The sequence below is a fragment of the Protopterus annectens genome, chromosome 3.part1 (genome assembly GCF_019279795.1).
Source record: "Protopterus annectens isolate FY-2018-M chromosome 3.part1, PAN1.0, whole genome shotgun sequence".
Taxonomy (NCBI): Eukaryota; Metazoa; Chordata; order Ceratodontiformes; family Protopteridae; genus Protopterus; species Protopterus annectens.
In genome coordinates this window covers 1,307,878,413-1,307,890,540 of record NC_056732.1, presented here as the reverse complement: position 1 = coordinate 1,307,890,540, position 12,128 = coordinate 1,307,878,413, and the positions used below count along the sequence as shown (strand labels likewise).

The 12,128-nt window shown below is 39.6% G+C and overlaps 1 protein-coding gene across 1 annotated transcript in view; it reads left to right on the top strand.

Annotated features, from left to right (window-relative positions):
- The window catches only part of CDH17 (cadherin 17), a 776,088-nt gene that overhangs the window by 584,170 nt on the left and 179,790 nt on the right, over positions 1-12,128 (top strand). The gene's annotated exons all lie outside the window — the stretch shown is intronic.

Here is a 12,128-nt window from a genome sequence, read left to right as displayed (position 1 = left end):
GTACTCACCAATATGGGAAAGTGCTGCACCACCACTACCCCACCACATCAGTATCACATCACCACTGGTGAGTTTGGACCACAAAGCTGTCTTCTTCAAAATAAAAATCAACTCAGTAACCCCTCCAAACCCGGTAACAGTTAGGAACTATTGCAAAGCAAACTACATCCTGTTAAGTGATAGTTTATCAAAATTCAATACCCCTCCCAACCCTGAGTTCACAACAACCTATGTGGAATTGTTAACCCTCTGCAACCATATAAATGGCTGTATAGAGGCTGCTGAAGTCAACTCCTCATTGGTCAGATCTGACCATAAGCTAATCACCATAAATATCCACATCCTGCTCCCACCCCCCATTAAGGAAACCACTGTAAAAAATTTCTCCCAGAGCCAACTTCATGCTTCTTAAGACAGAAGTGGCAAACTTCACGACACCCATGGAGATTGACAATACAATTATGACTGCAGTACCCTACACAAATGTACTCTATAAGCACTTACATGAGTGCATGGATTGTGCTATCCCTAACAGAATCAAGATGCTATCCTCCAAAAAAAGGAAGCCAATCTGGTGGTCCTCTGCTATAAACAAACTCTACAACAGAAGGAAGAAACTGTTGCAGAGGAATGTAAAATCACATGAGTGGAGGAGCTCCCTGGTCAGCCTCAGTAAGAAGCTGAGATCCCTCATAAAATCATCCAAAGCTAGTTATGAAAATAAGATTGCCACTGATTCTAAGGACAATCACAAAGCATTCTATAGCTATGTCAAGATTCTCAATGGCATCACCCAGGTCTGCTCTGAGTTACAGCACAATGGCATGGAATTTACAGATCCAACTGATATTGCCAACATCCTGGCTGATAGATTCAGTGCTAACTTTAATCCCCTCTCACCCCCTAAAGGCTCTCATTACACCCATTATTGAGGTCAATGCCCCCTTTGGAATGTACCTCACAAGACATCTGCAACAGCGGGAAAGTCACATAAGTATCTCACAAAGAGGATTACAGGCCTCAAACAGATGCCCTACACTGACTGTCTCAAAAAACTCCAGCTTTACTCTGTGGCATATTGCCTACTCTGAGGTGATCTCTACCTAGCATACAAAGCTATGTCAAACCCAGAGCTGTTGGACATGCTACACCTAAAAAGAAATCCCAGTCCCTCCAGAATACATGCTCTAGGGACCTAAACCTTGTTACCACAATAAACAGAACATGCTGGAGGGATAGATTCCTGTCCCAGAGACTTCCCATACCCTGGAACAAGCTACCTATCTATGTCAGGCAGAGTTCCTCATTGGCACTCTTCAAGAGAAATCTTGATGAGTGGATGGGAAATAGGAAACTCACCCCAGGATCACTTCTGTGGCTCTGTTCAACAGGGGCACAGGAAAATAACTTTTTTTGGTTGCGAATGCCAGGGAACCGTGTTGGCTAGGCTTACATAGGCCCTTGGGCCGATAGCCTAATAAGTACCTATGAACCTGTACTTAGTAGAAGTAAGTCCAAAACTAACTCTAAAAACAAATCACATTGGTAGAGTCCTAACTTTAATAGACTATATAGCAAGAGGAAAAAAGTCATGTCTAAAATCAGGAATAGCAACTCCTACAATAATAGTAGCTCTCTAATTAAATTAAACAGTAAGATAAAAGGACTATTTAAGTCCAACAAAGCCAATTCTAAGGTGAAGATCATCTCACAGTCTAAAGACAACCACAAGGCCTTCTATAGCTATGTCCAAAACATCAAAGGCAGCACACAAAAACATACTGAACTAGTTGTCATTGGTGTCACTGTCACTGAGCAGAGCGACATAGTGAATTTGCTGGCTGACCAATTCAGCTCAAACTTTACCCTCCACTCCCCCTACCTCTTTCCAAGAAATGCTTACTAGTATACCCCCTCAGCTATTAACAGAGAGCAGGTCCTGTCAGTACACCCTAAGGCCAAAAACACAGCCTCAACTGGCAATCAACTGACCCTGAAAATTGCAGACCTGTTAGTCTGACTAGTCTAATATGCAAAGCCACTGGTGCAGCGGTTAATGCTGTCACCTCACAGCAAGAGGTTCTCCGTTTCAATTCTTGGCTGGGATGCCTTCTGTGTGGAGTTTGCATGTTCTCCCTGCATTTGCATGGGTTTCCTCTGGGTACTCCGGTTTCCTGCCACATTCTAAAGACATGCGTCTGGAGCATTTTCTCCCCAAGCCTCCACTGAAAACAGGCTCTGTGGAACCTAGTCAGACTTTCCCAGTCAACAAATATTAAATAAATAAAATAAAATAAAAAATTATCATGGGAATGATCAACAAAGACATAGGCAACCTTCAGACTCTGGACACAGTCCAGTTTGGCATTGTTGAGAGAAGATCATACCTAATAAACTTGGTACCCTTCTTTGAGAAGGTCATCAAGGCAATAGATGAGGGGAAAATGGTGCATAACACCTACCTGGACCTAGCTTAGGTGTTCTATACCATACCCCACTCGGGTATAGTGATACACTCACTGAACTGAGCATAAACCCCCCTGGATTGCCAGCTGGCTCAAAGATAGGATCCAAAAAGTCGGGATTGTTGATATCACCTGCACTAAGAGACTGGTCACCAGCAGGGTAGTTTACGGCTCCATTCTGGGACTGCTCCTACTTGGCATCTACTTCTTGGAGGTAGAGGTTAAGGTCTATGGCCTTTGGCTGACCAAGTTCTCAGATCACTGCAAATTTAAAGCTATCAGAACCCCCCCCCCCCCATGGCACAAACACCTTACAAGAGGGTCTAACACAGACTAATTACTGATGCCAAAGTCACTACTAAAACACAGTGCCAAGAAATGCATTATAGTGTCGTTTGGGAAAACTGCCACTCAGGATAATTATTTAATTGATAAGACAGCCCTATGAGTTGACCCTGTAGTCAATGATCTGAGACCATATGTAGACAGTAATCTGGCCTTTGATCAACATGTGGCCAAGGTAGTAAGAAAATCATTCTATGTCACCCATCTTATAACTAAGGGCATTGCATCCAGGTCCAAGGAAGTCATACCGCCACCTTACTTGGCCCTTATCAGATCATCCATTGAGTATAATGCTCTCTTTCTCCATGTACCTGACCAAACATATGCAAAGGGTGGAATGCCTAGGACTGTTTCTGACCAGGAGAATCCAGGGTATAAACATATTGTCCTGTACAGATCATCTTAAAGCCCTATCTCTATACTCTGCCTCCCACAGCTTACGGTGAAAATATCTATGCCTGGCATAAAAGGCATTCAAAGATCCAGCTCTGACAGACCTCTTGCACATCCACAAAATGAACATCAGTCCCACTAGATCCAAGGATTTAAATTTTGCATATGACATTAATAAGACATGTTAGAGAGACAGACATGTATCTCAGAGGATCCTCATGTTCTGAAACAGGTTCTCCAACCAGATTTAAATGTAACCTTTACCAATGAATGGGAAATTTGAAACTCACCCCAGTTCTGGCCCCATGGCAGACAGTAATGTCCTAACTAACATACCACTCACATAACCTCTACAAATTTCCTAGAATTCTTCTTTTTTTTTCTTTCAGTTGCTCCCATTAGGGGTTGCCAAGCAGATCATCTGTTTCCATTTCTTCCTGTCCTCTGCATCTTGCTCTGTCACACCAACCACCTACAACCCTCCGTCAACACATCCATAAACCTTATATTAGGCCTTCCTCTTTTTCTCTCACCTGGCAGCTCCATCCTTAGCATCTTTCTGACAGTATACCCAGAATCCTTCCTCAGCACATGTCCAAACCAACGCAGTCTGGCCTCTGTGGCTTTCTCTCCAAACTATCCAAAATGAGCTGACCTTCTAACATACTAATTTCTTTTCCGTCCATCCTCATCACACCCATTGCAAATCTTATGACCTTTAACTCTGCCACCTCCAGCTCTTACTCCTGCCTTTTCATCAGTGCCACCATCTCCAACCCATATAGCATAGCTGGTCTCATTACCATCTTGTAGACTTTCCCTTTCACTCTTACTGGTACCCGTCTGTCTAAAAATCACTCCTGACACTCTCCCCACCCAGTCCACCCTGCCTGTACTTTCTTCTTCACCTCTCTTCCACACTTACTATTACTCTGAACTGTTGATCCCAAGTATTTAAACTCATCCACCTTCATCAACTCTACTGCCTGCATCCTAACCATTCTTTTGTCCTCCCTCTCATTCACACACATTTATTCTGTCTTAGTCCTGCTGACCTTCACTCCTTTCCTCTCTAGATTATATCTCCACCTCTCTAGGGTCTCCTTAACCTGTTCCCTACTCTCACTACAAATCACAGTGTCATCCACAAACACCATAGTCCACGGGGACCCTGTCTGATCTCATCTCTCAACCTGTCCATCACCATCGCAAATAAGAAAGGGCTCAGTGCTAATCCTTGATACAATCCCACCTCCACCTTGAATGCATCTGTCACATCTACCACAGACCTCACCACTGTCATACTGTTCTCATACATATCCTGTACCACTCTTACATACTTCTCTACCACTCTCAATTTCCTCATACAATACCACAACTCCTCTCTAGGCACCCTGTGATATGCTTTCTCTAAACCCACAAAGACACAATGCAACTCATAACAAAAAAGCCACGGAGTCACCAATAAGTGTCCAGTCACCTCTGAATAAAAGATATATTGGTGACTCCGTGGCTTTTTTGTTTGGATTAGTCTTATCCTTGTGTATATACAATGCAACTCATTCTGACCTTCTCTGTACTTCTCCATTAACACTCTCAGAGCAAACATCGCATCTGTAGTGCTCTTTCCTGGCATTAAACTGTCCTGCTGCTCACTAATCATCACCTCCCTTCTTAACCTAGCTTCCACTACTCATTCCCATAACTTCATGCTGTGGCTGATCAAGTTTATCCATCTGTAGTTACTACAGCTCTGCACATCACCCTTATTCTTAAAAATCTGTACCAAATCACGTCTTGTCCACTCCTCAGGCATCCCCTCACTTTCCAAGATTTCGTTAAACAATCTGGTTAAACACTCCACTGTCATTTCTCCTAAACACCTCCATGCTTCCACAGGTATGTCATCTGGTCCAACAGCCTTTCCATTCTTCATCCTCTTCATAGCTATCCTTACTTACTCCTTGTTAATCCACTGCACTTCCTGATTCACTATCCCCACATCATCCTACCTTTTCTATCTCATTCTTTTCATTCATCAGCCCCTCAAAGTACTCTTTCCATCATCTCAACACACTCTCCTTGCGTGTATGTTTCTGTCATTATCATTTATCAGCCTAACCTGCTGCACATCTTTCCCAGCTCAGTCCCTCTGTCTAGCCAGTAGATACAGGTCCTTTTGTCCCACCTTAGTGTCCAACCTTTCATACAACTCACTGTACACCTTATCCTTAGCCTTAGCCACCTCTCTCTTCACCATACACCTCATGTCCTTGTACTCCTGTCAACTTTCTTCATCTCTCTGTCAATCCCACTTCTTCTTCACCAACCTCTTTCTCTGTATACTCTCATGTACTTCCTCATTCCTCAACCAGATCTCCTTATCCTCTTTCATCTGTCCAGATGTCACACCAAGCACCTTTCTAGCTGTCTCCTTAACTTCTTCTGCTGTGGCCACCTAGCTATCTGGTAACTCTTCACTGCCACCCAATGCCTGTCTTAATTCTTCTCTGAACTCCACCTTACAATTTTCCTTTTTCAACTTCCACTATTTGATCCTTGGTACGACCTTCATTTTCCCACTCCTCTTCTTGATCAGCAACATCATCCTACAGACCACCATCCCATGCTGGCTAACTATGGTTTCCCCTGTAACCACTTTGCAGTCTCCAATGTCCTTCAGACTGGCCCTCCTGCATGAGATATAATCCACCTGTGTGTATCTTCCTCCATTCTTGTATGTCACTCTATGCTCCTCCCTCTTCTTAAAATACGTAGTCACCACAGCCATATCGATCCTTTTCACAAAATCTACTACCATCTGAACTTCTGCATTCCTCTCTTTAACACCATACCTATCCATCACCTCCTCATCCCCTATGTTCCCTTCACCAACATGCCCATTTACTCCAATCACCACTCTCTCTCACCCTTGGGTACACTCTCCACCACTTCATCCAACTCGCTTCAAAATTTTTCTTTCTCAATCATTGCACACCCAGTTTGTGGAGCATATGCACTATTTTATTTATTTAATATTTGTTAAATGGGAAAAGTCCAACTTGGAACAAAGCCAATTTTCAGCAGAGGCCCGGGGAGAAACACTCCAGATGCATGTCTTTCTAATGTGGAGGAACCCAGAGCACCCAGAGGAAACCCACACAAATGCAGGGAAGACATGCAGACTCAACACAGAATGAACCCCAGCTGGGAATTCAACCAGAGAACATCTTACTGTGAGGCAACAATGTTACCGCTGCACCACTGCGCCATCCACTAACAGCAATCATCATCACACCATCAATTTCCAGCTTCATAAATGTCACTCTGACACTCTCTTCACCTCCAAAACATTCCTTCAGGATAACCCTTACCTCATTTCTCTTCCCATCCACTCCATGGTAGAACAATTTGAACCCGCCTCCAATACACCTGGCCTTACTCCCCTTCCATCTGGTCTCTTACATGCACAATATGTCTACCTTCCTTCTCTCCATCATATCAGCTAGCTCTCTCCCTTTACTAGTCATACTGCCAACATTCAAAGTTCCTGCCTTCACTTCTACACTCCTAACTTTCCTCCTCTCCTCCTGCCTCTAGGCATGCCTTCACCCACTTCTTCATCTTCTCCTTTGGCCAATGGTAGTGCAATTTCTGCCAGCATGCTATTGGCTAACAGTACTGGAAGCAGTTGTTAACTCGGGCCTTGTCCGATCTGGTATGGAAATCTGTATTGTTGTCCGCATATCTGAAATGGCAAGAATTTTACACTGGATGCCCTTCCCCATTTATCCAGATTTGGGACTGACATGAAGAAACACACTGGCTCATGCACCCCCCAGTGGCTGGGTTCTATAAACTTCCTAACATACACCCTCCTAAAAAACACCTAATAAACAGCCAGAATACATAGGATACACTTGGGTTGAATTCCACAGCTAGGTTTATAAAGGCTCTGGTGTTTGTTAGCCTAGTATATAACCATGAACCTATAAATCGATGATCCTATGATCCTGTGACCCTAGATTAAGATACCATCCATAACATTTACACCACTTTCCAATCTCTCAATTTTCTTGGCCAGTGCACAATGAAATACCTCTTCTGCTTAAGAAATCACAAAAGGTAGTCTCAAATCTCTCTATATTGCCAATGATAAACTAAATATGCTGAGCCTTGGACATGTCTTACCCATTGTAATCTGCCAAAAATGAATGCATTTCTTCCTTCATTGACAAGTAATATGCATTGCCTATAATGACAACTGCCTCTTCAAGGATTTGTAATCGGTAATTCTTCCTTTGAATTGTATTGACTACTTTTACATTTTTATGCAGTCAGTAGACCATTTAGAAGGTAAGGATTCTTTATACTTCAGTTTGGTATTACATCAGGATCAGGGATACACCAAAGGGCTGTTACTAAAATATCACAAGGTTTGGATCTTGTAAATAATTGATGATCTGTTAGTAAGGCAGTCAGAAGTGCATGACAAGTGAATGGTGCAGAAGCTAATTAGATTAAGAGAGTGTAATTAGAAGATAAACAACAAAATATATAAAATCAGAGTGACAAGTCTGAAATACATGATTCATATGCTAATGGCAAAGATATTAAAATCTGATTCTATAATACAACAGGTTGAGCTAATACCAATACCAGACATTAACATGGCACTATATAGTTTTCAAGCAATGATGCAGTATCCTATAAACATTGTATCAGCCATGTGTGAGATAACAGTACATCTAAGAAAGCTAAAAAAACAAGGCATGGTCTGGGAGGGGAATGATAAACAAGAAAATATTTTTTTATATTTTAAGTAACTAGTTGCACGTGCACCAGTATGGAAGTATTCTTCTAGAAATTAAAAAGACAACTGGATTTGAAATCTGAAATAAGTAAGAATACTGAAGTCAACTGAAACACTCACAGCCTGCAGCTAGTATCAGCAGAAGAAAGATGTTGTTTATTGGTAGACTAGCTGGAACATTGATCCAGAGAGTCTAGATTCATGTGCTAGTTGAAGCCAACACTTTATGGTATACACAAATTTACAGCAGGAGTATCATGTAAGACCCAATTCAGTCTGAGAGGCAAGCAGTATTAAGTGTTTGACAAGGATGGCGCAAAGTTTTATTTTTTTTTACTTAAAAGATGTATATAGTTGGGCATCTTATGGTCCCTATGATTTCTTGTCTAGAATTATTATTTGTATGTTCTCTATTAGTTTAATTTCTCCAAACATTTTGGGTATCTAATACCATCATGAGACTGGATGCCATTCCTAAACCAGGGTATGATTAGAGTTCATGAAATTAGCATTATTTCAGTCTGATGTTAACCAAGAGTACTCTTCTCAGCACACACACACACTGTTCCTAAAATTCCCTTGTTCTCTAATTCATGTGGGATTACATGAATTGGTAGCATGTCTAAGTACAACTGTAAATTATTTTTATTAGACCCATTACTCCTACCAGAACTGTCTGGGTATGCTTCTTCCACATTTCTCTCAATTCTGCCTGCAAATAATGTTGTTTTTTGAATTTGTGTCTCTCTGTACATAAGACACTGCAATCTCTGGGTGTAGCAATTTCAGTGATCAATGCTGCATTTGTCTTCTTTATGGACTATTAGATCTGGTTTTCTGGCATTTATTTTTGGAACTGTTAGTGATGGGTGATCCCATGTGATACAAACCTCATTGTTGTCAATAATACTTTGTAGTGTTTCAATTCTTCATAGCTACTTATACACTGTAGTGTTTGTACAATCCCCAGTGCAGCAGTCTTGTCATATTATTATGCCTTCCAGTATGTAGGCCCTCTGACATGAGTGTAACACACCCAGCAACAAAAAATGTGAAACTGTTTTCAGTTCTTTTTTACAGAACCTGAATTTGTCAGTTTCTTCCATCTTTTCAATGGATTTTGCAAACCAACATGTAAGTAGTTTACTATCCTGGGTATCTACTATTAGCCTTTCATCTTTTGGTTTCAGTTCCCCATTCCTTAACCATCCCTGCATCAAATCTTGGTCAACATGAGGTTATTCTAGGAGACCTCTGTACTTGCCACTATATTTATAGTATTTCCAATTTTCTTTCCTTCTCATCTAATCCTTTTCCTTATATTCTTTCTTCTGTTTTTTTCTTTTGGCACATTAATTTGCAGTCTGTTTTTTCCTACTTTTGGTTTGATTTCCATTCCACCTTGATACTAACATGTTTCTGCTAAACTAAGCAAAGATGTCATCTTAGACTACTTCTCCTCCTTATGTTTTCAGACTTTCATTATGTTTGAATCTGCTGAGGTCAGCAGGTATGTATGCAGTCCCACAATTGCAGATTTATGCATGTAATCAGTTTTGAGGAGGCCTGTACATCTTTCTTAGTAAGGAATATATAATATTAGTATTCACTGATTTTTCAATGTTATTTGGCATTTTCATGTTTTGTCTAATTGATCCAGTACTTTTTTGGGGACAGTCAGTTACCCCAAAATTGTAAGTTAGAACAAGAATATCAAACTGATTTATAACCTGGACATTATTCCTAGATGTCAATGCAGTTTTCAATATTAGTTTCAATCTTCTGAAGTGTTTCTTACTGAACTTTATTCTCATTAATTCATGTTTTATTGTCAGTCCTTCATCTATTCCAAATATATATACACTCGCTCCTGCTGAAGTTCCTTTATATGACATCTCTTTCCCAGGTTGATATTTTCTTGGTGCCATTTTATATGTAGCATTTGCACATTTATCAAGCCCAAATATCAGTCTTGTATCAATCAAGGAAAGTTTTATGTAGTTGTACTTTCAGCTCCTCATTTTAAATTCATCCACAAAAAGTGATGAGAAATCTTTAAATAAGATTGCTTTCTGTGGGCCAAATTATAACCACAACTTAATTTGTTAATTAAATGTCTCAATGAGTTAAGGGCAAAACAAAACAGCAGTGACAAATAATCATCCTGGAATATCCCCCTCTGCATTTTATCCCTGGGATAATTATTTGCCCTTTGTCATGGCTCAGCTGCAAAGTTGTTTGTCACTGCTTTGTGGTCATTGTAATGTAATTAATCCATTTGGGGGTATCTTAATCTTAATCTGTAAGCATTCCTTTATCCATGAATGTGGGATGCTATCAAATGTTTTTATGTAATTTATCTTAAATTCTTCCCATTTTTACAATTCTCCATTATGGCTTTATTTAGGAAAAAATTATCCTTTGTCCTATATATGAATTTCATTTGTTACCCTTTTATTCTTTTGCCATAACTGATTTTTTTTTCTAAATGACTATACCGTCTTCACCAATTCCATTATAAAATGTATATATTATCGGAAGACAATTTATTGGTCTACAGTTCTTTGGATAGCTTACAGATTCACTTTTAAGGAGGAATATCATATTTCCTGTTGTTAACCAGGGTGTTGTCTGTTGGGATGCACATATAAATAATTCTTGCTCCAAGCTAAATCTTTGTATAAAGATGTTAATACTTTTATCGAGAAATTAAGTACTGCATCTAGAAATAGGGTTTTCCATTTAGGAGCTTTTCTTAATTTTGTCTCAATTTCTTTGCCTGCGACTTCATCCCATTTCATATCCTGTACATTAAAACTCTCTATTCTTTCTTTTAACTCTTCTATCAATTCAGCATCTTTGCTATGGTCAATAGGATTGTCATAAATATTTCTCCAAAATGTGCCTAGTTCTTCTTCTTTTTTTTTTTTTTTGGCATTTCTATTTTTATTCCTTTTTTTTCCAGTTTTCTATAAAACCCTTTTGGGTCATCAATGAATTGTTCATTTTGTATTTTCCTTTACATTTATCTCCATATCTTCTAAGTTATTCAGCCTGCGCTGATATTTTTAGTTTATTATTGGCATTAGTATATGATAGATTAGATAATGTGCATTGCTTTTACCACTTCTATCTTTCTAAGTATTTTTGATTATCTGTTCTTGTTTCTATGGTCTTCTAAGAGTGATACTTCTTGTACGTTCCTATGTAATATCTTTTGCTGTACATGAGAATAATGGAAAGGTGTAGAAATGTAGCTGTGTATCAGCAGTATAGCAACAGATGTCCCAAAAGAAAGGTGCCCAGGTAAATAGTGTTGCATTAACCCCCTTATATAGGTATGTATGAATGTATTTATTTATTTATTTATCAAAAAGATGGGCAGTCTGGTCCAGGATTCCATTTTACTAAGCATGATATGGGCTGTTTACATCAAAATACATGTTTTCCATAGTCAGTGGTGATTTCAATAAATGAGACTTTTCAGTCCTTCAAATCATTTCTAACTCTGCAGCCATCTATGTAGCTGTCTGACTTTTAATGATTTTCCATATCTGGAATATTTAACAGGATTACTTACAAAGCACATCTGTTATTCCTTTTGGGGCATTCTTCCTGCAGTACAACTTCACTTGTTGACAATTTAAAAAAATGGATATCATATATGGGCATATAACTTTAATGCTAATGAGCCATCTATAGCAGTTTGCATGCTATTTGCTACCTTCAGTCTAGAAGTTTAGTTATAATATATAACTCTGTACATTCATATGATTGTAGGTAAACACTAGACAATCAGTCTGTAGACCATTTTAAGCATAGCCCCAAAAAAAGACTATTTAAAATTTCCCTCTAGCCTCAAGGAGTCTACACCACATATTATGTCCCTCTGTATTATTTACATGTCATGAAAACATTATAAGTACTCAATATTTCTCTTGGGTGTCTTGTAGACTAATGCTTACAACTCAACCTTTTGGTAATAGAGTATGAAATCTGTTTGTGCCTCAAATATTATAGGTTCGGAAATAAGCCCAAAATGTTGTAGAGTTGACTGATTGATGAAGTGATGGGTGCTAGAACTGCTCTGTTTCTACCTGGGAGACAGGAGA